Source organism: Balearica regulorum, chromosome 1 (assembly GCF_011004875.1).
Source record: "Balearica regulorum gibbericeps isolate bBalReg1 chromosome 1, bBalReg1.pri, whole genome shotgun sequence".
Classification (NCBI taxonomy): domain Eukaryota; kingdom Metazoa; phylum Chordata; class Aves; order Gruiformes; family Gruidae; genus Balearica; species Balearica regulorum.
Genome location: NC_046184.1, coordinates 191149830 through 191176187, shown reverse-complemented (window position 1 = coordinate 191176187; position 26358 = coordinate 191149830). Strand labels below are relative to the sequence as shown.

The window sequence follows — 26358 nt, the reverse complement described above, 5'->3', positions numbered from 1 at the left end:
TCATGTGCTTCTTAGTAGTAGCAGTAGCACTAGAAGTAGTATGGTAATTCCTAGAGGTCAAAGCTAGATTCTATACTAAGACCTAGAGAAGAGATTATCTCTGTCTTGAAGGCTCAGAGATTTTATGCACAGTGGAGCAAAATATATAATTATATGGCATTTTGTCATAACCATGACAGTTTAAATACAACTAGCATGAAAAACAATAGCAATAATGATGTTCACTATCAATTTCAGCATCTACTAGTAACCTGGGCATGTGTCCAGGATCCTTCTAGAGATTTCACTGAAGCCTGTGCCATCATGCCTGCATTAATATTAGCTGGAGTTTGCCTTACTGTCCACAGGTGATTAAATCAAATGGATATGGAGAATACAAGAGTAAATATTAACTCATCAGCATGATGAAAGCGATCATAGAAAACCTGTTCACTAGATATTCTCATTTTGGTAGACATTTTGGCAGAAGAGTATTTCCGGGAGGGACCTAGGAAGGATAATATAGCAGTGTGATTGCATGCAGCTGGATTTGTTATTCAGACAAAATCTTTTTTTGGACTGTGACTCTCTGTAGGAGCCCTGTATACAACAATATATAAAAAAGAAAGACAACAAAAAAGCTTAAATCATTGAGTATAGAAAAACTAATGTTTTTAACAGTGAAGTTTCAAATTATATCTAAAGCAAAATACATTTTTCCACCTGTTAATGACATAAGGAGTCAGTCCTCTCAGTGTGACATTTGCTCTTGCACAGAGAACCAGAAGAATACATACGCAGTGCTTTAAAATCTTATTCTGGGCATACAATAGAACTAAATGTACATTTCACTGCCAGAAAAGAAATGTCATGATTCACTGGCCCTCATCGTTTCTGAGAAGTACAAATATAAGTCTGATCTCATCAGCTACGTCTCTGAATCAAACATGTTGCTACAGCCTCTGATTTTTTTCTTTCTCTATATTCAGCTTCTTCTGAAATAGATTTGTGCAGTTTGCTTCTACATTTTTAACCAGTCTGGGTATAAAGAAATTCCATCTCAAAATGCTTACAAATTTAGACTATCCCTTAGCAACAATCCATTGAAAGAATTGCTTTTTCCATATCATGATATTTGTTCTCCTAGTACTGTTGTTTACATGTGTTTTCCTCTAGAAACTGTCGAGCAGCCTATTGGAGATTTACCACATCTTCCATATGCAGCGAAAAAGAAATTTGGAGCATGAAGTTGGGCCTATCTTTTATTCGTAGCAGGTGTTGGCTCACTAGCACTTTTAAATTTAGTCCCTCCTGACTATGAGAACAAAATGTTTCTAATTGGCCTGGTTCTGGCTCTAAAAGCACTGTTTACATCTGAGATGGGAGATAAAACTAGGGGATTTTATGACTTTGAAATAAAACGAATGGCTTTCAAAGGTTTCAGGATGATATCTTCTGAGTCAATACTCATATGTCAATGGCACAGTGATGGGCAAATTATTGAGCACAGACAGTCATATTTCTTATCCCATTAAAACTTTCAAGACTTCAAAAATATTCCCATTTCTCATCCAGTTAAAAAAAAAAAAAAAAAAAAGAGGATTTTTATCTCCGTGTTTTCCACAAAGTAGTAGATGCAAACTGAGTCCAAACCTCTATGGTGATGGCATTCTGCATCCCCCATAATTGCTTTTGTCATTAGATTAATTGGTCTTCAGGACTTGGTTTTCCTTCCTCTCTTCTGTCTATCCCTCCCCTACAGCTTTAAACTTTTCCAGTGGAAGCTCGCTTCATTGCAAACATGATGGATTCAGTTTTTGATCAATCACTGTTTTATCAGCAGAAAACCTAGAACAGAAAACACTGAAAGAAATTCCTGGGTGTATGTACGTTGTAAAGCGGGCAGGGCTGGAGCGTGGCTCTGTGCATTGGACGTCGGTCGCCCGACCTGGGCAGGAGTCAGCCTGCTCCCTGGTTTGACTGCATCCCATACCAGTTAGCACTGGCTCAATTTTTTCTGGCAGTCCTGGACAACACTGATTTAGTCAGGGTAGTCCCCTGGTTACAAGGGCTCACATGGGACCCAAACAATCAGTAAAATCTTAGCAAAACAGGTTGGGAAGAAATGTTGTAAGAAAATGACTTGTAAAAGCAGGTCAGCTTTTCCATGTGGATGTGCTCTTATATCTACAGAGATGAATTTAGGTCACACAGTTTGTCATACCTTTTTCACAACATGCAGGCTTGTCTTTCTGGGTGTCAGTCTAATGAAAATGGTAACCAGTTGTGTCACATTAAATTTTGCTGTTTCCTGATTGCCTACTATCACTAGTAAAGTGATGTCTCATTTCAGCCTTTGGTTGGAAAACCTTTGAACAAAGTTAACTTAATAAAGAAAATCTGCTGAAGAGGTACTTGGGGGATGAAGTGGACATAATATCAGATATAAGCACCGCTGATGGTTTCCAGGAATGGGTTGAAACCGGGGCCTTTCTCTTTCTTCCTCTATACATCTCCACTTCTCCTTATTTCTGCCATCATCTTGTAAAGAAGGGCAGTCACTCCCCTACAAAACAGGAGAAATGTTTTAGTTAGATCTCAGAAGGGCAAAAGCCCAACAGCTGTTCTGTAGGCTGGAAAGGTGCCTGTAAAAGACAAGCTGTGATGTGAGCTAAACACTTTTAGGTTTTTCTTGGTTCTGTGGAAATTTGTTTTCAGTGGTTTAAAGTAGTTTAAAGTCTTGTTTAGATCCACTCTCAAAACATTGTAGTGTATTATTATACTATACTGCAATATAATAATACTATGATACTGGTTTATGCTATAAGCTATAGTATATAGTATGATAGCTCTGAATTCAGTGTATTCAGTAGCCTTAATTTTAAATGTCACTGATTCATAGGCTTGCCTATGATCTGTGGGAAGTTAATGTGATCTAGATTCCATGCTGAATTTGTCTTGAAAGCTGATTTTATGTTAGAACATTAAATTCTCCCACAAGGAAATAGCATAGCTCCTGCTAGTCATATAGATTGCCTTTAGACTTACTGACTAACATATATCATAACATACCCTGGAATCATCCTCCCTGACTACAGTAAAAAATATGACGGCTGCTGCTTGAAGAGTGAGATGTGAGATGTTATTGGAGTATCAGTACAGAAACTAGAAAAGGCTCTCACTTCTGTAGTACAGCCCTAATTTAAAACCCCAATATTTGCAGGCTCCTGCATAGCTTGAACATAGCCTCTGGATTTATGCAGATTTACATTTTTACTTAATTTACTTTTCAGATAGCTATAATGTTCTTATTTTAAATCTTAATACGACGTATTAAAATGATGACTAAAAATATAATAGAGAGTCCAAAATGTAAAAACGAAATATATAGATAGAAAAATGAATTGCTTTCATGTTAAACAGCAATACAGACACATACACAATTAGATAATACTGTTCTACAAAATGAAGACTAATGCTTTCAGCCAGGGTGAAAGGTTTAGTCTTGGAAGAGTCCCTTACAATAAATGCATTAACATGAGGAAGGCTAGCAGAATGGAGCCCATGATCAAATTAGACAACACTAGACTTAATAATGTTTGAAAAACCTTTTGAACACATGTGCTTTCTTCTCCTTTATGGACATTTGAAGGCAGTCAAATTAACACTATAATTACAAGTTGTAACTATTTTGTTTCCAAATGTAATTATTAAGCCACCAAACTGATTTTCATACGTCTGTAACTTCATACAATCTGATTTTAGAGGTTGACCTATTTTTGTGTGAAAGTTACATTGAGTCTAATTAAAACATAATGACTCCTTATATTTTATGACACAGTAACTTTAGAAATACCTTTTCTCTCAAAATGAGTCTCGTTGATAACTTTTTAGAGCTGGTTTTTAATGGTAAACTCTTCTGTACTAGAACAGAGATGAGCCATACTTCCAAAAGGAATACAAATGTGGCTTCCTTTGAATTGTGCAAATAAATCAATTTCCCTAAGTTTAATAGTTTTCCAAACACGCAAATAATTCAAACTATTCATGGTTATATCAGATTTATTTTCTCACATTCTGGCAGAACAGACTAAGAAGCAGAACAGTGATTTATCATTGTGAATAAATTTAACATCAGAAGATTTAGTATCAGATTGTTTGAACTTCAATTATACATGAAGTATTAAAAAAAGGAGTGATTCAGAATACAGTTTATTCTTAAACAGCATAAAATCAAAGACTGTAATTTAGATATATAGCAGATTGTCTTCATGTCTGAAAGAGAGGAATATGGCAACAGTTATTTCTTGGAAAATTATAACTGATATCAGATCTAGTTAGTAATTAACATTTTGAATGCACTGTAGCACTGAATATATAAAATTATAGGTAAAAAATTTGGTAAATAGTACTATATCAGCTTGGCTCAGTCACTGTATTGATTGGTCATTGACTTGCATAAATGTAGTATTGATGCAAATATTAGCAGTCCTCACTATTTACATCCACCAAAACATGACTTGCAGAGAAGAGAATTTTTTTATTAGACCAACTGATGCACTTGAAAAAACAAACAAGATATTTTGGCACAAACCCCCTTCTTTGGGTTTGAAATGGAGAAAAAAAAAAAGTCTTTAAATCAATGAAATATTGTCTCTTGTTTAGAACAGATACATTGCAATCATAAGGCTTTCATGTCTATCACAACTTTCTACAAGGCATTTTCAGAAGTAGTTTTGGAAGGTAGGCATGTTATTCTGTAGGCTTTATTCACAGGGTAGTGTAAGGCTCATAATGTTACATGATTTCCTAACATATGTTTTCAAAAGCAAAAGCACTTCTACCACGCTCTGATTCATGTCTCAGGCTCCCTTTACAGTAAACCATATAATATTATTCCTGAAAAAGAAAAGAGGACAATCAAAGGTTATTCAGTTTTGATATTAAAAATAAAACTCTTTCCTGATGGCTCCACAGCAGCTCGTATTTATTTGATCTCTGATTCTCATGTCCTTCCTACACATTCAACTAGTTGAGAGAATAGATTTGGATGAAAGCTAACTCGCTACATTTAGAAAAAAAAACCCTTCAGACTAAAAAAATCCTTTCTCACATTATGGTGAATTTAATCAGCTCATGGAGAGGGTCTAGTGATTGCTAGAGCTACTTCCAGGTGAAGAACAGAGGTTCTCATCTTGGAGATCAGGTGTGGGGAGATGGGATGAAGATCACCATCTCTCATAGAACAATATGCTATGTCAGAGCCATAAAGAACCTTGAAATAGACATGTATGCAAAGGGCCATTCATCATCTTAGCCAAACCATGAGTCCATGACCAAAACACTGTGGAACAGGTTAGACATGTAACAGGCAGATTAGCTATTTAAGCAAAACAGAATAAACTTTTTTTTTTTTTTTTTTAAATTAAACAAGCCCACTGATTGAGGTTTGTTTTGAGAAACACCAGTGGTAACATTCTCCTCTGCCGAAAAAAGCAATGGTTTCCTTCCTGTGGCAATCTTCCAGTGGAGAGCCTCTCATATTTGCTTTGTCTGGATGCCTGTCGTCTCCCAGCTTGGTGAATTGAATACAGCAAATAGAACAAATACTTACCTTCACTTACATGTCTTCACATAACTTGTCTTCTGACAAATAGGTTGCCAAAATGCCTAAAATTTCCCATTGATTTATTGAAATGAGCAAGGTCTAGTTCAAAATCAAAGACTTGATTTAGTTTGTAGCTATCTGTGAGAACAGAAGAGTTGTATTTACTCATAGGAGCTCATAAAATTTATCAGGAGTACCAATTTGAGTCCAGTTTTCAAATCATATCTTCTGAGATTGGATTTGTTTTTTTCTTATTGCAAATCTGTCAGTCCTTTGCCTCTGTAGGATTTAGTTTTAACCAGAGGCAAAATAAACAAAAAGGAAAGAGGTAACAAAATAAGCCTTATAAAGTATATCTTGAAAGAGGGAGCACGATGAAGATGTCTTCTGCAGCATGAATTATTAGTGTCAAAATGACAGCTAAAAACTCATCTGGCAGTAACCCAGACTTCCTAGAAATGTGAAGGCTTAGAGAGCTTCTGGTTGGTAGGAACTCTTACAAAGCATCATAACACATATGCATTGAGCTGACTACTGTGTAAATTATGGCTATTCATTTTTATCCAAAGAAAAAGCACAGAAAATGATGTTGTATTTACTGAAGGAATGCTACAGTAGAATATGTTGGTCACAATAACTGGAATTTCCTCAGGTAAACTATATCATTAAGACAAGAAGACATGGGTGTTGTTAGAATAGCATCCCTCAGTTGTGATATTGATATGGGGGGCAGGTCACTACACCAATCCCTGAAAAATGTCCTTTGACCTTGGCCTTAAAGGTTACCTGCTACAAAATGATAGATCCAGAAAAAAAACAAAACCAACAAACATATTTACATGGAGCTGTGTATGAAGCTGTCTGCTGCTGTGCCTTGTCCTGAAACAGTCTCAGATGACATTAAAAATCAAAGAAGAGTCTCTCTTAACTAACAGAGATCTGCAAGACATGACCAGTGATTGAGCTCATCACTGGATTTCCATGCCTACCTGGATGGAGTGTTGTTTATTTTCCTTTCTTAGAGAAGATTATCAGACTCTATGTTTTGAGTTCTGTTACTTTTAAAATATTCGGGGTTTAAAACTCACAGCAAGTCTATAGTTGAAAATGCTTGCATTTCTCAAGTATGTGTAGACTCAAATAAAATGGCTAAATATATCAAAAGAATTGGTTTTACAGGCTATAATCCATTACCCCTAAGAGTCATCATCTATCACAGCCAAAGGCAATTTATTAGTGTTAGAGAGAAATTGGCATTCCCCTTGTCAGGACAAAATCTGCACAGACTGTTACTCAACGAAAAAGCTATCATACTCCCCTTAATCAGCAGACAACAGTAAAAGAAGACAAAACCCAAAGATGTTTCTTTCTTTAGTCACAATTTCAGGAGAAACAAAAAGGCTACAGAATGTTAATATGGGACTTCAAGGGACACAGCACACAGGTGGATGCCAAATGCAGAGTGCAGCATTTGTTCTGTAGGCCTATGAGATAAAAGACACCACCAGAAATGAAGGACAACCAGTCCAATTGTAAATGGTAATATCTTATAAAGTCAAGAGTTTATCATTAGTATAATTAAAATTTTAACGATCTAATCCAAGAATCATCATTAGTCCAGGAGTAATTGTTGCAGAAAGAGAAAGAATACATCTATGCAGAAAAAGTTCCAGAAATTATAATAATTCAGTTAAACTTGTTATACATGCATTTCTTATTTTCTGTCCTTTTGCCTGATCTTCTGCTCGCTCTTCCTCTACTCCTCAGGGTCTTAAACTTGCTGGTTTCATCTTGGTGGTGGTGGTGGGGATGTTACAGGAAGCTGCCAGCATCTGGAGTCCTTTGCTGGGAGCAGTAGGATGCCCACATTGATGGTTTCTTCTTCCTCACTCTAGGATCCATTCAGGGTCATTTTTATATGTTTGCTAACATGCTTTAACACCACGATCTTTCTTGCCTGGTCTGCAGCTCTCTGTCTCATCTGAATTTATCATGGATGTTGCCTGTCACACATGTTAGATGCTACTTCTTTGATCTCTGTTACCCCCTAAAAACCTGTTTTGTTGAAATCCAATCCTACATTTCTGTAACTGACCACTGGTGAGTTGTTTATAGCCCAAAGGTCTCCAGTGTCAGCCTTTGCCCCGTCTCTTATCATCCCATTCCCCGACTCCCGCACGCTGCATCCTGCGCCTCCACTTCTCAAGGCCTCTGCTGTTGTATCTGGCCTGCATTTCTCCGCGCTGCAGGATGAAAGCCCAGATCTGCAAAAGATCTGGGAAAACCCCAATGATTGATCAATACTGACGCACTGCCAAGTTGCAGCTTAACAGTCAGATATCCGCCTTGGAACAGCCCTGAGCCTGTGCTAGTCGGTGGTGAGAAGAAGCAGTAGGATTAGGTCCCAACAACTTGTGTGTGCCCAGGAGTTCCTTCTGTTAAAGGAAAGGGATGGTGAGGAGGGGGACTCTGTCATCAGAAATCAGAATTACAGGCAGCAACCCCTGCCCCCTCTTTGCTAGCACACACTGATATCACGGGCCAGATGACACCCATGTTGGCAGAGAGGCTGGAGCTTAGGACTGGGACAGAGGAAATAGGAAAGAGATGGCTGCAAAACAGCCCTGCACAGAACCAGCAGAATGCCTCGGGTCAAGATTTTACTGTTTCCACACCCTGGAATTCAACAGAAAATACTCCATGGAGATTAAAAAGCAGAGAGACATCCTAAACGTGCTCTGTTTTGCATGCTTCTATTCCTTGGAGAGGGCAGGAGAGCTGAAAGAAGATAGCATGGAGTGCTGAGATATAAAAAAGCTGCAAAACTTTTTTTTTCTGGAAAAATTCACCATGCCAGTTATTGTGTACAGAGGACACAATACACTGTAAACTACTGACAAGCTTGTGAACCTGACTCTTGTGATGAAGCCCTTGTATTTCAAAGAATAAAAATCAGAGCACAGCAAGCACACAAATATTCGGAGTACTTCAGCAAAGAAACACTTTGTTAAGATTTGTTAAAGGTCATTAAGTAGCAGTGAGAGATTGCCAGGAAAAAGAATCAATTTCATGTTGAGGGGTTTTGGGAGATTAATATAAACTGAGAATTTGAATACACCTTTTTCTTGATTTCAGATCATTCCATAGAAAGAAAAGCAGCTTCGAGAAGGGTGAAAAAATTTGATATGCACCACCAGGTATAGCAGCAAAAATAAAGACTGGGTGTAGCTGAATCTTCTAGAGAGAGATGCTGGAAATTTCTGGTTATCGGTTGTCCTTCCCTTTTGCTCTCCTTTTCTCTACCTTCTTTCCATCCTTGTTCCTTTCTTCTTACTTCTTTGTCAGCAATTTGAAGAAGGCAACATTCGCCTGGAATCGCTGGCTGGTGGAAGCCAAGCATTATGAAAAATTCAGACTGGGACAGGGTTTTAAAAAAATTAATTTAAAGTGAGAAAAAAATCATGAAAAAAATGTTAATCAGCCCAAAGTGGGGACTTCTTTTTTTTTTTTTTCCATCAGAATTTTGTTTCATAAGACATGCTGACTTTATTTGGTCTTGTGCCAGTGTAGAAGAGAAAAAAAAAAAAATCCAATTGAATAATTTCCCACTAAGCTGGGAATCCACTTCTTTCCCATTTCTTCCTTAGGTTCAATTTATATTGGTCTAAAAACCAGCAAATCATCAGCTTGGAAGAACCAGCATTTTTATTCAAGAAGTCTCTTTATTTCTCAACACACCAAGAAATATGGTAGCTATTTTCTTCCTGACACTCTCACTCCTTCTTGTTTCATTATTTGTATTGTGTTGAATTTATGAGTGTTTTTAAGTTAAAGAACTTTGAACCATCTAAAAGCATCTGAGCAAAAACAATTAAAAAAGATCTGTATTGCAGCAGAAGCAGATTTTTTGAGTCCACAGGAATGTAATTTTAAAAAATAATTTTGTCTGAAATTTCATTATTCACCCTCTAGTAGAGGGTGTCCCTGCCTGCAGCAGGGGGGTTGGAACTAGATGATCTTTAAGGTCCCTTCCAACCCAAACCATTCTGTGATTCTATGATTCTATGATTATAAATACTGACATGATTCTCACACCTTCTGAACTCTGTTGCTTTTCAAAGTTTGCATTCTTAGTTTAATTTAAAACTAGTATCTTAAATGTAACAACCCAGGCTGTTTCTAGACAGTACAGGAGAGTTTTGCACAATATATGCATTTTGTATTCAAAAATTCAAATTCGTCTTTTTTTCTCTTTCTATTTAGGTTGCCTGTTAGTTTTTAATGGTGCAGTGGAGAAGTTCTAAGCACAGTATATTTTTTCATCAAAATCTATATGAAAGCTGACAACTAGAACAGGATAAGATTTGGGGAGATGGTTTCAACTTTTTCTATGAATAAATTACGAATTTGAATATAATTTAAACTATAAATGTGTCAGTTTCTCTAATTGTTTTAGCAAAAATAAATTTTTAAATTTTATAGTCAATTTTTTCAGATTCTCATTTCAAAATGGCATATTTTAAAATAAATGTAGTTATATATATTTAGAAAATGCTATGGAAAATATCTTCCTAGGCTCAATTTTAAACAATCATCAGAACTCTTACAAACTTTTTGTTAAATGATCTTTTAATGCTAAAATAATATTTCTTAAAGGATAAAAAAAAATCAATCCTTAGAAAATTATACTTTGTGTGTAATAATAATAATAATAATAATAATAATAGTAATAATATCCAAAGTGGGTACTAGTGGCCTAGGTTTTAGGGAAGGGATTACCATCATCAGCATTACCTGCTGGACTTTTTTTGTCCATGTATTTAAATTTCTAACAAACACCTTTTTTTCCATTTTTACTCATAGGCAACTTGTTTTATACTCTGAAGTTCAAAAACTTTCCCTAAAAGGTTTTTCCAGAATGCAGCTTATTTTGTAGATGAGATCGATTTGTAATAACAGAGCAGCCTAAGGTTACTTTGATCATTTGAGCCTGTTCTGAGAATTGAATGTATAAACTTTTGTCATCTAACAGTCTACACATTCCACTTTTCCAAGTTAATTCCTCAAGCTGTTGAATTTTTGTAAGAAATTGAGTTAACCTTTTAGGCAGAGTTCAAATGTGCCAGTTAAAAATTACAACTGATAAATCTCTGCTGGGTGTACGGTATACCATTTCCAGACCAAATAAAAATCACAAATGTTGACATAAAAATGGTCACTGAGACACAGGAGGATGTGAGTCATAGCAGAAAAGAGACCACTGCCAGGCAGAGGCTTCATCACCTTAAAAGAAAAAGAAGACCCAAGTCCTGATTGCAGTGCTTTGCAATGGGTGATTGTACTAAGGCAAATGGTGCTTTCTGATTACTGTAGCTGTTAAAATAATCTGGGAATAAAACCCTGCTCTTTAACAGTATAAAGATAAGGCAAAGATTCAGTGTGACAGGTTTCATACCTGAATATGCCAGTACAGCAGTGCAGTGACCTCACTAAGAGCACTCGAGCTCTGGCTTATGAAGAGTGGGGACTGCTGACACTGAGACAGCTGAACAACTTCGCTCCTCAGGTCCCCTTGCTGCCTCAGCTATACCGGTCGATTCTTGTGAAAGGGCTTCTCAAATGCCACGGTTTGGAGGGTGGTGTTACAAAATTTGTGCTGTTTAGCTTTAAAAATGGACTGTAAAATTCCACAGTAAAGGAACAGTTTTGGTAACAATCCAACTGTCTTTGTTAGGGTGGCAGAATGTCAGGTTGGAAACCCAAAGTCACCTGTGCTGCTGTGTCAGAACTATTCCCATGTATCTTATGAGTTAGGGACTTGACATTTTGCACTGCTATTTTTATACGTAGCATATTATAGGTCTGACTTTCTTCTATTCTTCAGAAAGTGTATGCGGGGCTTTGGATCATGTACAGTATACAGTAACATGAAAAATTGTGTTCATTAGGAGATTTGGCACACATTGACACTGCTTTGAATCTGGTTCTGTAACAAATCCTATGTAAACTCTCTTGTTCTGATGTTGATTACTTCTTAGTGGTCTTTTCCCTGTAATAGAGATGCACAATATTCCAGTTTGGATGATGTCTTATCATAAAGAAGATATTTAAACAACAAATACTGTTAGCTGCATGTCACAGGGTTTTCAGACACAGCAGGAAAAAAAGAAGAAAAAAAAGAAAAAAAAATACATTTCAAGGAAAATAGATATAATTGTCAAAAGTTAAGAATGTAAAAAATAAACACTGTATAGAGAAAATACAACCTAGTGATTTGTTGCCTCAGCTATTAAAAACTTATTCCAAATATCTACTTAGAAGATATGTGTTGTCCACGGGGACAGACATCCCAAAAAATTGATTGCCCTGCAGAAATGCCCCTAGCTGACCATATCAGTGTAGTGAATTTATTCAGTGTTTATGACTTACAAAGTTAGGGATTGTAGGAAAAAATTCAACTAAATCTATTTTGGCAGAAAATTCTAGTTCATTGAGCCTGAAATGTTTACTTTCTAACATGTCAGGTTGGAAATATTTTTGTCTGGATGCTTGATGATCTACCCTACAAAAAAGTTTGTGTTTTCAATGTTCCTAGATCTGTGGTAAGCAATTTGTCACTTTTGCTTTGGAAATGAAAATTAATTGCTTTAATTCCCTGGAAGCAGTGTGTTCCTAAACCTAAAACAGTCTGCCTGACAGAATGACAGGGTTTGTGACACTGGGATAGCTATGGATTATTCCAGGACCAACAGTTTTAGGATACTGAAGCATGAAGTTGCTCACTTGAAAAACATGGCGGAGTGGGGCGCTGAGCTCCAGCCTCACCTCGGGTCAGAGCCTTCAAGCACTACGGATCCTGGAACTGCTTCAAATTTGGTTTCCCAGGGAAAATTACACTTTTTTTTTTTTCTTTCTTCTTTCAGTTTCAGTGCTGCTATTCTCAGCTGTTAAAGGTGTTCAGTGGATGTGGGTTGTGCAACAAGCCATACATTAGGAATGGATGCAAAGGCACATGCTAAATGGTATTTCTGTTGTTCTTTTTCTTACCTGGTAAAATAAGACACCACCAAAAATAAGATAACACCTTCCATGACAGCAACCTTTTATCTACTTACCCAGTGCTGCTTTTCAGGATAAAAATGTCTGTGAAAGGAAAAACTAGCTATTATTTCACACAGCATGCCATGTTTCCTAGGATGGAAGGTCCTGTTGCTCAGACAAGGGGCTGACACACTCAGGTAACACAACTTGCAGAATGCTAAAGGTGATGGTTCTGGATGCAAAGCCTCGACCCCTGGTTGAATTGAATATTTCTGGATCATTTGAAAGCATTCCTTTGACTAATACGCTTACAAGAAACACCACTAACAAGCAATATGGACTGATACAAACTCTGCTATGGGATGTTCACAATTTGTCTCCTGCACTGTAAGTAATGCTCCCAGAGTCCCAAAAGTCTGATATCTTCTGTAATGCTTTTGTAATATAACAGCTTAGATTGAAGATAAAATAAACAAAGCCAGCAAGTTTCAATTATACTGTGCTAGATTGAAATACCAAAGCACAAGCCCTAAATTATGAAAGCCCTCCTGAACACAATAAAAAATTGCTCAGTGGATTGGATATGGGATAGAGAAAACCAAAAACCTTTCTTTTGCATATTACCCAGCCTGATCAGCCAGATTGGGTTTGCAGGCTGGCTGACACATGAATTTTCCTGTCTCTAGCTTCCTTCTCAGGAAACCTGTGGGTGAATGGTTCTGATTTGAGCCCACTTTTATGGGGGAAGAAACACCCACGCTAGCAAATATTTGGGATGTTTTGAGGTAATGTTTTAATGTACTGAGCAATTATGTTGGCACCACATGAAGAAAGAAACTGAGTAACCCTTTCTGGCTAGGTTACTACATACCTAACAGATTTCAGCCACCTACACCTTTACTGATGCACGGGATGAGAATTTTTAATGTGCCTGTAAAATATGTTGCTATCCCACCTTTCTCTTTTTACACTGTATTTTCTTGCTTAGCTACCCCTTGTTAGGAAGTTAGAAAAAAACCCCTCAAGCTCCTAGAATAGGTGACTTGAATTATCTTTCTAGTTTTTGTCCATGTTAAGTTAGGGAAAATGGCTCATTTTTAAACAAACAAAAAAGAATAAAGCTGAGGTAAAACAAAGGTGCCACAAAGATCCTGTGAAATGCATGATTGCATCTGAGCAGATAGATAATTAGGTTGTATGAGACCTTATTTTTTGAACATCTGAAGTGTAGGTGGATTTGAGGAAACAAAGCATTAAAGCTCAATTTAACATTTATTTTGTTGTCTTTGCACACTTGTCTCTGCTTCCTGTGGTGCCAGCCATCTGTCCAAGCCCATGTGCTTGATAGGACATGTCATGGCATATCACAAGGATCTTAGGTACCACTGTGTTTAATCCAGATCTCAAACTCTGAGTTCTGAATGTAATTCTCTGTTATATTTGTCTTATGCCTGGGCGTGAGTTCAAGTCAAATATAAAACATTAAGGCATGCTCTCCTTCAAGAAATGACAATCCTTTATATTTAAATTAAAGAAAGAGATAGTATCATGATGCCAAGCATTCAGCTAAAAAAAAAATAAAAAATAAATAGATATGTATAGAAAGTAGAAAGTGCTTCTCCATGAGGTTTCACGGGTCATTTTGGAGACTGAGATGCTGGCTGTTGGTATAGTAGAGAATTTTTTGTATGACAAGTATTAGGAAGAGGCTGTACTGCACAAAACAGGATAGCCTGCATGGTAAGCTGTCTTGGCAAGTCTGTAACAAAACTCAGAGCTATAAAGCAAGCAAACTAAAGATTTTGAAGTTAGGTGTAAATAATTAATTTGAGGTAATAACATCCTCACCCCCACCCCAAGTGAGTTAACCATATCATACATAGCATCCAGTGTGGATCAAATTCTGTTTTATCAGCTTAAAATTGATTTGAAAGTGAATCAGAAACAAAGCCTTTTGTAAATGCATTTGTATTTCTGTTGCTTGTTTTCAGAATGGGGACACTGCTGGATCTGAATGATCCCCAAATGGTGAGAAAGAACAGTATATTGAAAGCACTGGAGATCATGAGTTCGTGTCTAATTCTGCTGCACACGTCCTGTATGACCTTGGGCAAGTGACTGATCTTTGGAAGCTAAGAGCTTCTTTTAAACATTTTCAAAACTAAATGTATTCGCATCTATTAGGTCAACTTCATTGATTCACTGTTGTTTGAAAAACTCAGCTGAGGGTTCCCAGAAGAAAACAGTCTGGCTGTGTATAACATCAGCTGTGACATTTCACTGGATTTTTAGTTGAATTACACTTTTAAAAATGAGTATCGCATCCTAGTTTTAAACATTCAGTGTCAGGAAAATGCACTGGGAGCTAGTGTAAATTTTCTCAGTGAGTAATTAGGCTGAAAGCTGTAAAAGTATATCTTTATTTTAGCTTTAATTTGTCTAATCCAACTTCCAGTAGGGATTGGATCTTGTTATAACTTTGGCAGCTGGACTGAAGTACCCATTATCCATGTTTTACTCTCAGTATAGTTACTCAAAGGAGGTCTTTATCACTCTATCACTTATTGATACACTAAATAGCTTCAACTCCCAGGATGCCATTTCAAGGCAAGACTTTTGATTTCTCAGTTTCCAGGTTATCAACAACCCTTATAAATTGTGGCCAGCGTATGTGGATGGGGTGACAGTCACATCTCTGTCAGTACAAAGGAACTGTAGCCACGCAGGTCATACTTGGGACTGTATATTGGTCTTCCAGATATTCTGTAAGAGGTTCAGCTGTTGCTCCTCCATCACTCCAGAGTCTTCTTCAAGAGCATTGCCAACCAGAAGTTCTCCCGTGCTCTCAATAACACCTTTTTTCCAGATGTTTAACTTCCACTGACAGAATAAAAAAACATGTTGTTTGTTTCCATTCAGCAGACAAAGCAATTCATTTGTTCAGCCCTGGGGAACTTACCCTCTCCCTTCATACTTACTATTTTCCAAAAATATGTGCCATCAGCAAACTTTATCAGTGATTTTGCTTTATTCTAAGTTATTGAAAAGAATTGCATGTTTCATAAAGCTAAGAACCAACTCCTGCAGATCCTTCTGCTCTCTCAGAAACACATTGGCTGATTCTCTAATTATCTTTGAGATCTGTCATGGCTATTTTTAATGCATGCATTTGGTGCATCATGTTAATTTCAGATCATTTTAGTTCTTAATCAAAATGTCAAGCAATATTGAGTCATGATCATTACTGAAGTGGAGGTATGCTACACCAGCATCCACTACCTTTATTAACCAAACTAGGATCATTAAAAGAGCAAATTACTTGGAAAAGATCTAATGGTTTTCCATAAATCATTAATCATGCTCTTAATTGTTCATTAACAGAGTCTCAGCCATTAGCGTATTTACTCATGGTGGTCAGATTGGTCTGTTTTTAATCACAGTCTTGGGTTTGCGTGGCAAGGTTTTGGTAGCGGGGGGGCTACAGGGGTGGCTTCTGTGAGAAGCTGCTAGAAGCTTCCCCTGTGTCTGATAAAGCCAATGCCAACCAGCTCCAAGACGGACCCGCCGCTGGCCAAGGCCAAGCCAATCAGCGCCTCTGTGATAACATATTTAAGAAAGAGAAGAACAGCTAGAGAGAGCTTTTGCAGCCGGAGAGAGAGGAGTGAGAAGATGTAAGGAACTCTGCAGACACCAAGGTCAGTGCAGAAGGAGGGGCAGGAGGTGCTCCAGGCACCGGACCAGAGATCCCCCTGCAGCCTGTGGTGAAGACCATGGTGAAGCAGGCTGTCCTCCTGCAGCCCATGGAGGAAGGATGAGGGGGTGTAGAGATTCCACCTGCAGCCCGTGGAGGACCCCAGACCGGAGCAGGTGGAGGTACCTGAAGGAGGCTGTGGCCCTGTGGGAAGCCCAGGCTGGAGCAAGCTCCTGGCAGGACCTGTGGATCCGTGGAGAGAGGAGCCCACGCCGGAGCAGGTTTGCTGGCAGGACTTGTGACCCCGTGGGGGACCCACGCTGGAGCAGTTTGCTCCTGAAGGTCTGCACCCTGTGGGAGAGACTCACGTTGGAGCAGTTCGTGATGGACTGTCTCCCATGAGAGGGACTCCATGCTGGAGCAGGGGAACGATGAGAGGAGTCCTCCCCCTGAGGATGAAGAAGTGGCAGAAACAACGTGTGATGACCTGACCGTAACCCCCATTCCCCGTCCCCCTGTGCTGCTGAGGGAGGCGGAGGTTGAAGCTGGGAGTGAAGTTGAGCCCGGGAAGATGGGAGGCATGGGGGGAGGTCTTTTAAGATTTGATTCTATTTCTCATTCCTCTACTCTGTTTTGCTTAGTAATAAATTAGATAATTTTCTCTCAAAGTTCAGTCTGTTTTGCTCGTGACGATAATTAGTGAGTGATCTCTCCCTGTCCTTATCTCGACCCACAAGTTTTTTGTTATACTTTTTCTCCCCTGTCTAGAGAAGGAGGGGAGTGATAGAGCGGCTCTGGTGAGCACCTGGGCCCCAGCCAGGGTCACCCACCCCTCGCCTCTGTGAATCACATATTAAGAATTATCATTAAAATATACATTCAACACAAAAACTTCACAAACACTAATCACATTGACGAGGAAAAAGAAAAAAGAATTCCCCACACCAAAATCAAAACAACACTATCACAACACCAAACAAGAGCAGACAATCTACACACAAAATCTACCTCTAGTCCCTTCACCACTATTTCACTCTCAAGTTACGTTCAGTCAATGTTTTGCCCGTTACCTCTTCCAATTACTATCCTTATCTCGATTTTCTCGTGCCCCATGTTGGGCGCCAAAAAGGACTGTGGTGGGTTGACCCTGGCTGGGGGCCAGGTGCCCACCAGAGCTGCTCTATCACTCCCCTCCTTCTCTAGACAGGGGAGAAAAGGTATAACGAAAAGCTTGTGGGTCAAGATAAGGACAGGGAGAGATCATTCTCTAATTATCGTCAAGAGCAAAACAGACCGAACTTAGAGAGGGAATTAATCTAATTTATTGCTAAGCAAAACAGAGTAGAGGAATGAGAAATAGAATCAAATCTTAAAACACCTCCCCCCATGCCTCCCATCTTCCCGGGCTCAACTTCACTCCCAGCTTCAACCTCCGCCCCCCTCAGCAGCACAGGGGGACGGGGAATGGGGCTTACGGTCAGTTCATCACACGTTGTTTCTGCCGCTTCTTAATCCTCAGGGGGAGGACTCCTCTCATCATTCCCCTGCTCCAGCATGGAGTCCCTCTCATGGGAGACAGTCCATCACGAACTGCTCCAACGAGAGTCTCTCCCACGGGCTACAGTCCTTCATGAACTGCTCCAGCGTGAGTCTCTCCCACAGGGTGCAGACCTTCAGGAGCAAACTGCTCCAGCGTGGGGTCCCCCACGGGGTCACAAGTCCTGCCAGCAAACCTGCTCTAGCGTGGGCTCCTCTCTCCACGAGTCCACAGGTCCTGCCAGGAGCTTGCTCCAGCGTGGCCTTCTCACGGGCCACAGCCTCCTTCAGGTACCTCCACCTGCTCCGGTCTGGGGTCCTCCACGGGCTGCAGGTGGAATCTCTACACCCCCTCATCCTTCCTCCATGGGCTGCAGGGGGACAGCCTGCTTCACCATGGTCTTCACCACAGGCTGCAGGGGAATCTTGCTCCGGCACCTGGAGCACCTCCTGCCCCTCCTTCTGCACTGACCTTGGTGTCTGCAGAGTTCCTTACATCTTCTCACTCCTCTCTCTCTGGCTGCAAAAGCTCTCTCTAGCTGTTCTTCTCTTTCTTAAATATGTTATCACAGAGGCGCTGATTGGCTTGGCCTTGGCCAGCGGCGGGTCCGTCTTGGAGCTGGTTGGCATTGGCTTTATCAGACACAGAGGAAGCTTCTAGTAGCTTCTCACAGAAGCCACCCCTGTAGCCCCCCCGCTACCAAAACCTTGCCACGCAAAACCAACACAATCACTTTGTTTGAGCAACACTGCAATTGCAAGATTAGCCTATTTCAGTCTTTAGAAACCTTCCTGATACTGCAAGAAATATTTAAAACCAGTATTCAGTGAATAAAGACTACTTAGTCAAATCTTTTAAAATTCATCGGTGGAAATTTAAAATGTTTTTACTACTTGCTGCCTTACATTGTATTGAGTTACAGTTGATGTTTCTGGAAAAATTCTGGAAATGTAGAATTTTATATTTTTTTTTTAAAGAAAATTACTGGAAAAGTTAGAACTTCTTTAACAGCTTAAGGAAACTCCAGACAGAATGAATAAAGCACAAAGGAAGTGGAAACAAATTTTCATGTAGAGAAGAGAGGACAATGAATGATGCTGTCTTATTATATGAGCAATATAACTAATGTCAGTGGAACTGCCCTGTAAGTAACAATGTATGTAGATGAAGTATATTTAGAACTTGTTGTGAATTAAAGTTAAAACTGTAGCATGAATCTAATGATGAAATTGCAGTACTATGAAGAACTGAGTCACGCTGAGACAAAGACTAGTGTTAATTTACCATAACTTCAGCTATGTAAAATTGAGGCATTTATTCTAAACTAGCCATTTATGCCTTCTTTATAATTAATGGGAAGATATAAAATAATCTGGAATACAATTCATCCCATAGATGCTAAACAGCTGAGGATTGCTGAACTGTCTTTTGTGGGTACCCATCTGTCTCCAGGCGATCCAGGGAAATTAGATTAAACTAGATGAGTAACACTTATCTGGCTAAAGACAGGTGAGATGAATTCCATCCAACATGACAGACACAAGGAGATCTGTAGTGGAAAAAAAAATCCCACACCACTCCTCCCATCTTATACAAAAATACAATCATTCCACAATTCTTTCCAACTGAGATCAGAGTTTACTGAAATAGAATAAAAGTGTCAGTTTAAATGCAATTTGCATTTCAGACTTAGGAGTTTTTTATTGCCTTTTCATAGAAAGAAACCCTTAGAGAAATGCCAATTATTGTAAAGTACTTCTCTCTAATTGGAACAAATCCTCTCTCCTAAATAAAATATGGATACATTTATAATCATTGTATGACTCTTTGATTGTATGACTGCATGTCAGCCCTTTTACTGAAAGCAAAGAAGTACTCATTTGAAATTATTAACTGAATAGATTAGGTAGATGTAACTTGTGATTGATACTTTGCTCATACACAAAACAAAATTTTCCAGTTTAGACTTAAGTCTGCATGTGCTCAGTCAGAGACAGATTGTCCCTCAGAAAAAAGCCCGCATCTTTGAAAAGCCAAGTCTTCACTCTGTTCCTTCCTTGTTCCACGGCAAAACAGAAAATGGAGTCCCGCTTCCGAGGCTGACTTGCTTTCTTCCTCCTAGTCTCATGAAACCAAGCACACTGTCTAGCGCTTTGAGAAGAGAGAGAACAGTAAGACTGTGCCCATTTCACACCCAGTAAAGTGGAGAAGGGAGATGACATGCTTGATTAACCATCTCAGTACTGCTATCAACAATATAGAGCACCTGTGGAGAGGAGTGAAGTACCCATTTATGCCTCTCACTTGATGTACAGATTCACTTGATTCACAGATTCAGAATATGATCTGTGACGAGTAACGAGTAATGTTCAGTAATGAGGAGTGAATTTCTCCTCAGCCAAATGTCATCTGTTGACAAGAAATTAAAAAAAACCCAAAACCAAATCACTGAACAATCCCCACCCCCCCATCTTTCTGGCAGAGAAGAAACTGTGGATCTTTAAATAACTCAGTGTTATTAAAAAATTCAAAATCATAGAATCATAGAATGGTGTGGTTGGAAGGGACCTCAAAGATCATCTAGTTCCAATGCCCCTGCTGCGGGCAGGGACACCCTCCACTAGACCACGTTGCCCAAAGCCCCATCCAACCTGGCCTTGAACACTTCCAGGGATGGGGCATCCACAACCTCTCTGGGCAACCTCTTCCAGTGCCTCACCACTCTCACAGAGAAGAGTTTCTTCCTAACGTCTAATCTAAATCTACCCTCCTTCAGCTTAAACCCATTACCCCTTGTCCTGTCACTACACTCCCTGATAAACAGTCCCTCTCCATCTTTCCTGTAGGACCCTTCAGGTACTGGTAAGCCACAATTAGATCTCCCCAGAGCCGCCTTTTCTCCAGGCTGAACAATCCCAGCTCTTTCAGCCTGTCCTCATAGGCAAGGTGCTCCAGCCCTCTGATCAGCTTCGTGGCCTCCTCTGGACTCGCTCCAACAGCTCCATGTCTCTCCTGTACTGGGGCCCCCAGAGCTGGACGCAGTACTCCAGGTGGGGTCTCACAAGAGTGGAGTAGAGGGGCAGGATCACCTCCCTCGACCTGCTGGTCATGGTTGGCTTTCTGGGCTGCAAGCGCACACTGCTGGCTCATGTTGAGCTTCTCATCAATCAATACCCCCAAGTCCTTCTCCTCGGGGCTGCTTTCAATCCATTCCTCGCCCAGCCTATAGTCGTGCTTGGGATTGCACTGACCCATGTGCAGGACCTTGCACTTGGCCTTGTTGAACTTCATGCAGTTCACACAGGCCCACCTCTAAGGCCTGTCAAGGTCCCTCTGGATGGCATCCCTTCCCTCCACCGTGTTGACCACACCACACAGCTTAGTGTCATTGGCAAACTTGGTGAGGGTGCGCTCAATTCCACTGTCCACGTGGCTGACAAAAATGTTGAAGAGCGCTGGTCCCAATACCAGAACACCCTGAGGAACACCACTCATCACTGTTCTCCACTTGGACATCAAGCAGTTGGCTGCAGTTCTTTGAGTGCGACCATCCATCCAATTCTTTATCCACCAAGCGGTCCATCCATCAAATCAATGTCTCGTCAATTTAGAGACAAGGATGTCATGTGGGACAGTGTGAAATGCTTTGCACAAGTCCAGGTAGATGACTTCAGTTGCTCTTCCTTTGTCCACCAACACTGTAACCCCATCATAGAAGGCGATCCAATTTGTCAGGCACCATTTGCCCTTAGTGAAGCCATGTTGGCTGTCACTGATCACCTCCTTATTTTCTATGTGCCTGAGCATAGGTTCCAGGAGGATCTGCTCCATGATCTTGTCATGCCCAGAGACAAGATTGCCATCATCAATTATTGCGATGATTGACAATATTTCAACAACAGGGAAATGGTGACTGAGAACTCATCTGTGAAAACAGATGATGCTTGACACTTCTCTGGAAGAACCCGTCAGCCCCATTAGAAGACCTGGTCATCTAAATTAAAGGAAAAAAAGAGTATATGCTTGTACTAAAATGCTGACTACATAACTTTAAAAAAATAATTACCTGGAGAGCAGGTAACATTGTGCATTAATTGCCTAGGGAAGACTGAAGAGCCAGTTAAGGTGACATGGCAAACATGGCAGTCACGGCAGCCTATGGAAGGTGTAAGTGGTGCAGCAGTGTGGAGAAAGCCTTGTTCTGGACTCAGCTGGCACTTTACTAGATGCGGAGTATTGATGTGTTTTTGTAAGGGTCATTGCATACACATACAGATACACATACAGAAATATAGATGCTTATCTCTTTGACTGTTGGATAATGTACATTCATGTGTACATATTTGTGTACAGGTACGCATAGATAAACACATCAACATGCATATACTTCAGCAAAGAAGATAAGGATTAGCCTGAGTTGTCCTACAGGCATTTAGTGCTGTTTTAAATTTTATCTAAGATAGCTACTTGAAGATGACATATATTTACAGGCAACTTACAACTTTCTGGATCTTCAGCTGGAAGCTGGCAGGCTACCCCCACAGTACCTAAAATGACGGTAGACGCATATGTTTTCATGGCTGGATCCCACCTCACATACTACCGTGAGGAATGTAGACTGTCACTTACTGCTTTATGTATTCACCTTGTGACAGATGTCACGATGACCAAAAATCAGAAAACATAGCATTTTACCTATTCCCAAGTTTTACTTTATTATTGAGATGAGGTTCTCTCTCACTAATTTCATCTGGTCAAAGTGTGTGGCAGTCTGTGACTTTCACTGATGAGTCACCCTGTTTCCACGGCGGCTTGCTCACTCAAAGAAGTGTGTGAAGAGACTTGGCACATGCAGTAAATCCAGCTGGATTCATACACCAGCTTTGGTGTTTGAGGCTGTGAGTGAAAGAAACTCAAATTTATTTTTACTTTTACTTTTACTTTGCGCTTTTACAATGGGAAGGGACTATAAACCACTGTGGAAAACCAGATCTGACACCCCCTAAGGAAAAAAATCCTTCCTCTATTACAAATATGCATACACCTTCCTAAGGAAACACATAAAATAACTAAAGGAGCACTCAATGCTATGCTATAATACTACAGCTGTGATATTTCCTATCACACACGTACAACAAAAAATAAAAAGAGAATCATCTGATACAATTTCTCCATTGAAACAGTACCACTTTTCCCTATATTTTACAAAAAAAAAAAATCTATGCTGTTATGAACTTCCAAAAATAGTAGTATTCTAAATAATTTCCCTCTAGAAGTACCTTTAAAATGCTCAGTGATTGATTTTCTCCAACAGCTCAATCTAATGTATCCTTATAAGCATGTTCTTTATGCTTTGAAAGCTACTATTTTTGCACAGTGGTCCATGTTATCACATTGTCTGATTTGCAGAGGCAAGCATGCATTGTGTCCTTGACTGCAACTCTTTATTTTTCCTGTATAATTGACAATCTTGCTGTGGAAGTTTTTATAGGATCATTTATTAATCTACAGTTTTAAGAGTAACTCATTTTTTTTTCAGGAGTATCCTAGTCAGTCCACAGCTAAATAATGAAAGACTGGGACATGGTAATGTTCCTAGAACTCAGGGATAGGCTTGGTCCATTTTGTGACTTTAAATTTGGGATGAGAACTGGACATGTACTGTATGTTTCCTCTGCCTTGCTTTCCATTAGTTGTGAACTCTGACCATATTATCTGAAATTTCATTTGACCCATTTCAACAGCAGATCTAACTTTTGTCATGACTGTATCTTCAGAAAAGCATTTCTACATTTGCCACTGTCAGAGGTCAATACTTTCTGACTAGAAGAAGGGTTTAATGTTTATTATCGAATTTACTTATTTGGTATATTTGGGGTTTTGGTGTAGCATAGGAATGCAGCAATGTACTGAAAATACAACAGAAAAATAATATACCATTTGCAGTATACTGTTTGAATCACAGTACAAACATGTTTCTCATTACCGGTCTCTGTATGCTCACTGTCACGATGCTGGGCCTCCCCACTCCCACGCTTCTAGGAAGGAGTTGAAGCCAGGTCAAGCTCTCTTCCAAATTTGTTCTATTAGTTGATCAGATTTTATGTTTTATGTTGAGCTAAGCCATGTATATGTCCTTCCATCCCTTGCACGCTTGTCTGGGTAGCTCAGGAAGACATTATTCTATGTTAATTATGTCAGGGAACCTGATAGTTCAATGGTACAGTTGTCTTATCTAAAACCAATATTACCCTCCAATCTCCCTGGTGTTGAGATTAGTTCAGCCTTCTCTACGATACATTCTTCCCTGAGCTCACTGAGGTTTTTTTGCCCTTCTCCTCCGAGCTCTCCTCCACTGCGGAGGTGTGCTGGTTGGTCACAGCCACATGACAGCTGCTTTCTCCTATGTATAAATTCACAATATATTTTCCCAACAAATACATGCATGCAGTAGAAATATTGTACCTCAATGTTTTCTTCTGGAACAAAAGTGCACAGAAGATAGGAACAGTTTAACACAGTGCAAACTGCAGAACACAGTACCTACTCTCACCTGCTGACTCCTTTTAATCAAGTATGACTGTAGCAAGTTATTAGTTATAATTTACCTTCTGAAAAATCTTCTGAAATATACTTTATTGGGGATTATAGTCTACTTTGAAACACAATAATCTAAATACTATGAGAAGGTAGATACCTAAGAACTCATCAGCCCCATGATGCCTAGATTAACACTGAAGGAAGACAGGGAGTCAATACAGATATTTTGCTTGGAAACATCCTGCAAGAACTAATGTTTTTCCATAGTTGAGTCATATAGTGTAGAAAATCATGCAGAGAGGTCATTGCTCAGGTGAATCAAAGGACTAAGCATAAAAATTATGACTCCTCTCTTTTGCCCCTCAGATCAGATTTTTTATTCTTTCTCTTTTAAGTAATGAGTGGGGACAATAAAGGAAGTGTTGTTTTTCTAGTCTTTTTTTCTCAAGAAATCCTTTCTAAAGAAAGCATGCAATTTGAGAATGCAGCATTCTAAATAAGCCACTTCTACAAATTGTTTTTTAATTCATTCACATAATACAGTACAGGTTATGAGATAGGTTACAAGACTAATTCAGTGGAGGTATCGCTAGATTTACTCAAAGTATGTGTCCAGGTTTGCCTTTATGTGTAAGGCAATATCACTGCACTTTCTGAATAAGGCATAAACATACAAAATATGAAATACAGAGGAATTAAGGGACTCACTCAAACACAGTCACAGGTTGTGTCCATATCAGTAAATTGAATATGCCTGAGAATATTTTCAGACAAATCAGTATTTTTAGAATTGATTCAGTGACAGATTAGACAGTAGAGTTAGAGGTATAAAACAGATTTCTTTAGACTAACAGTTGTTCAGGATCCTAGTCTGGAACTGTACATCATATTGCTGAACCCCTGTTTTGACTCTAAGGCTAAACTCCATGACTGTCCACCTCACCCAGCTCTTGGAATGTCTTCCAAAAAGTCCCTTCATGGAAGAGTAGAGTGGGTATCTTGCAAGTACCTGTCTTCCCTGATTCCTTTCAAAACACTTCTACAGGCACTTTCAGAGATTACTAAGGATCATTATATAGGAACTGATTCTGAACCACAAAATCATCTCCCACCTGCTCACTGCTGAGTGACTGCTAATAGCATGATGCTTATTTTGGTTCTGGGTCATTATTGTTGGATCTTTCAAAGCCATTGAATTGGCTATTAAATTCCTATCCTTTTATTAACTAGAGAAATGACTTTAGTTGTCATACTGTTTTAAATTATTCAAACTTCTTGTTTCTATATTAATTTTCTTAATTTGCAGCTTAAAAGGGAGGTAGTGTTATGCTTGTATGTGAGAAATGACAATGATTGATACATCTTGGGGAGAGTTTTAACATTCTAGTTATTCTCTGGTCTTTCATTAATTTCCATAATTTACTTAACCGTAAGAAAAATCAGGTCTATCCTGGTTAGCTGTTCTCTTCATTGTTTATTTTCTCCTTCTAAATCAGGGAATATGTCAACCTACTTCTCTGATTAGATAACTTAAATTCTTTTCCTCTCCTTTCTATTTGGACAGCTAGTGAATCCCTTAGATTTATTTTTCAATCAGTTAAACTAAGGAGTCTTATATATATGTTCTGATGATGATAGTGGAGATGTCTTCAGATAGTATTTTATGTCTATGTTAAATGTAACATGCCAACTTCGATTGTTAGACCTCAGAGAAATACCTATAACTGTGTGATTATGGTATACAATAGTGTGTGAAAACTGGGATTTATTTCTCCTATTTTAGTTGCAGAGATCTATAGCTGGGCTAATCCTCTTATCAATATCCCATACTTGAGAGAAACCGGCACTTCTAAGAAGTGATTCATCTGACCTATTTTAAATGTCCACTTTAGGAAGAAATTAATTATGCCCTGCTAGAACTTATTTCTCTCCACTGACAACATGACTCTATTACTTCAGAGA

The 26358-nt window shown here is 39.2% G+C and overlaps 1 long non-coding RNA gene across 1 annotated transcript in view; it reads right to left on the bottom strand.

The window, feature by feature from the left end:
* Nucleotides 1-2339: 2339 nt before the first annotated feature.
* LOC142599899 (uncharacterized) overlaps nucleotides 2340-26358 on the bottom strand; it is a 105180-nt gene continuing 81161 nt past the window's right edge. Inside the window, exon 3 of the long non-coding RNA XR_012833349.1 lies at nucleotides 2340-2545. This is a non-coding gene — a long non-coding RNA (uncharacterized LOC142599899). The remainder of the gene's footprint in view (nucleotides 2546-26358) is intronic.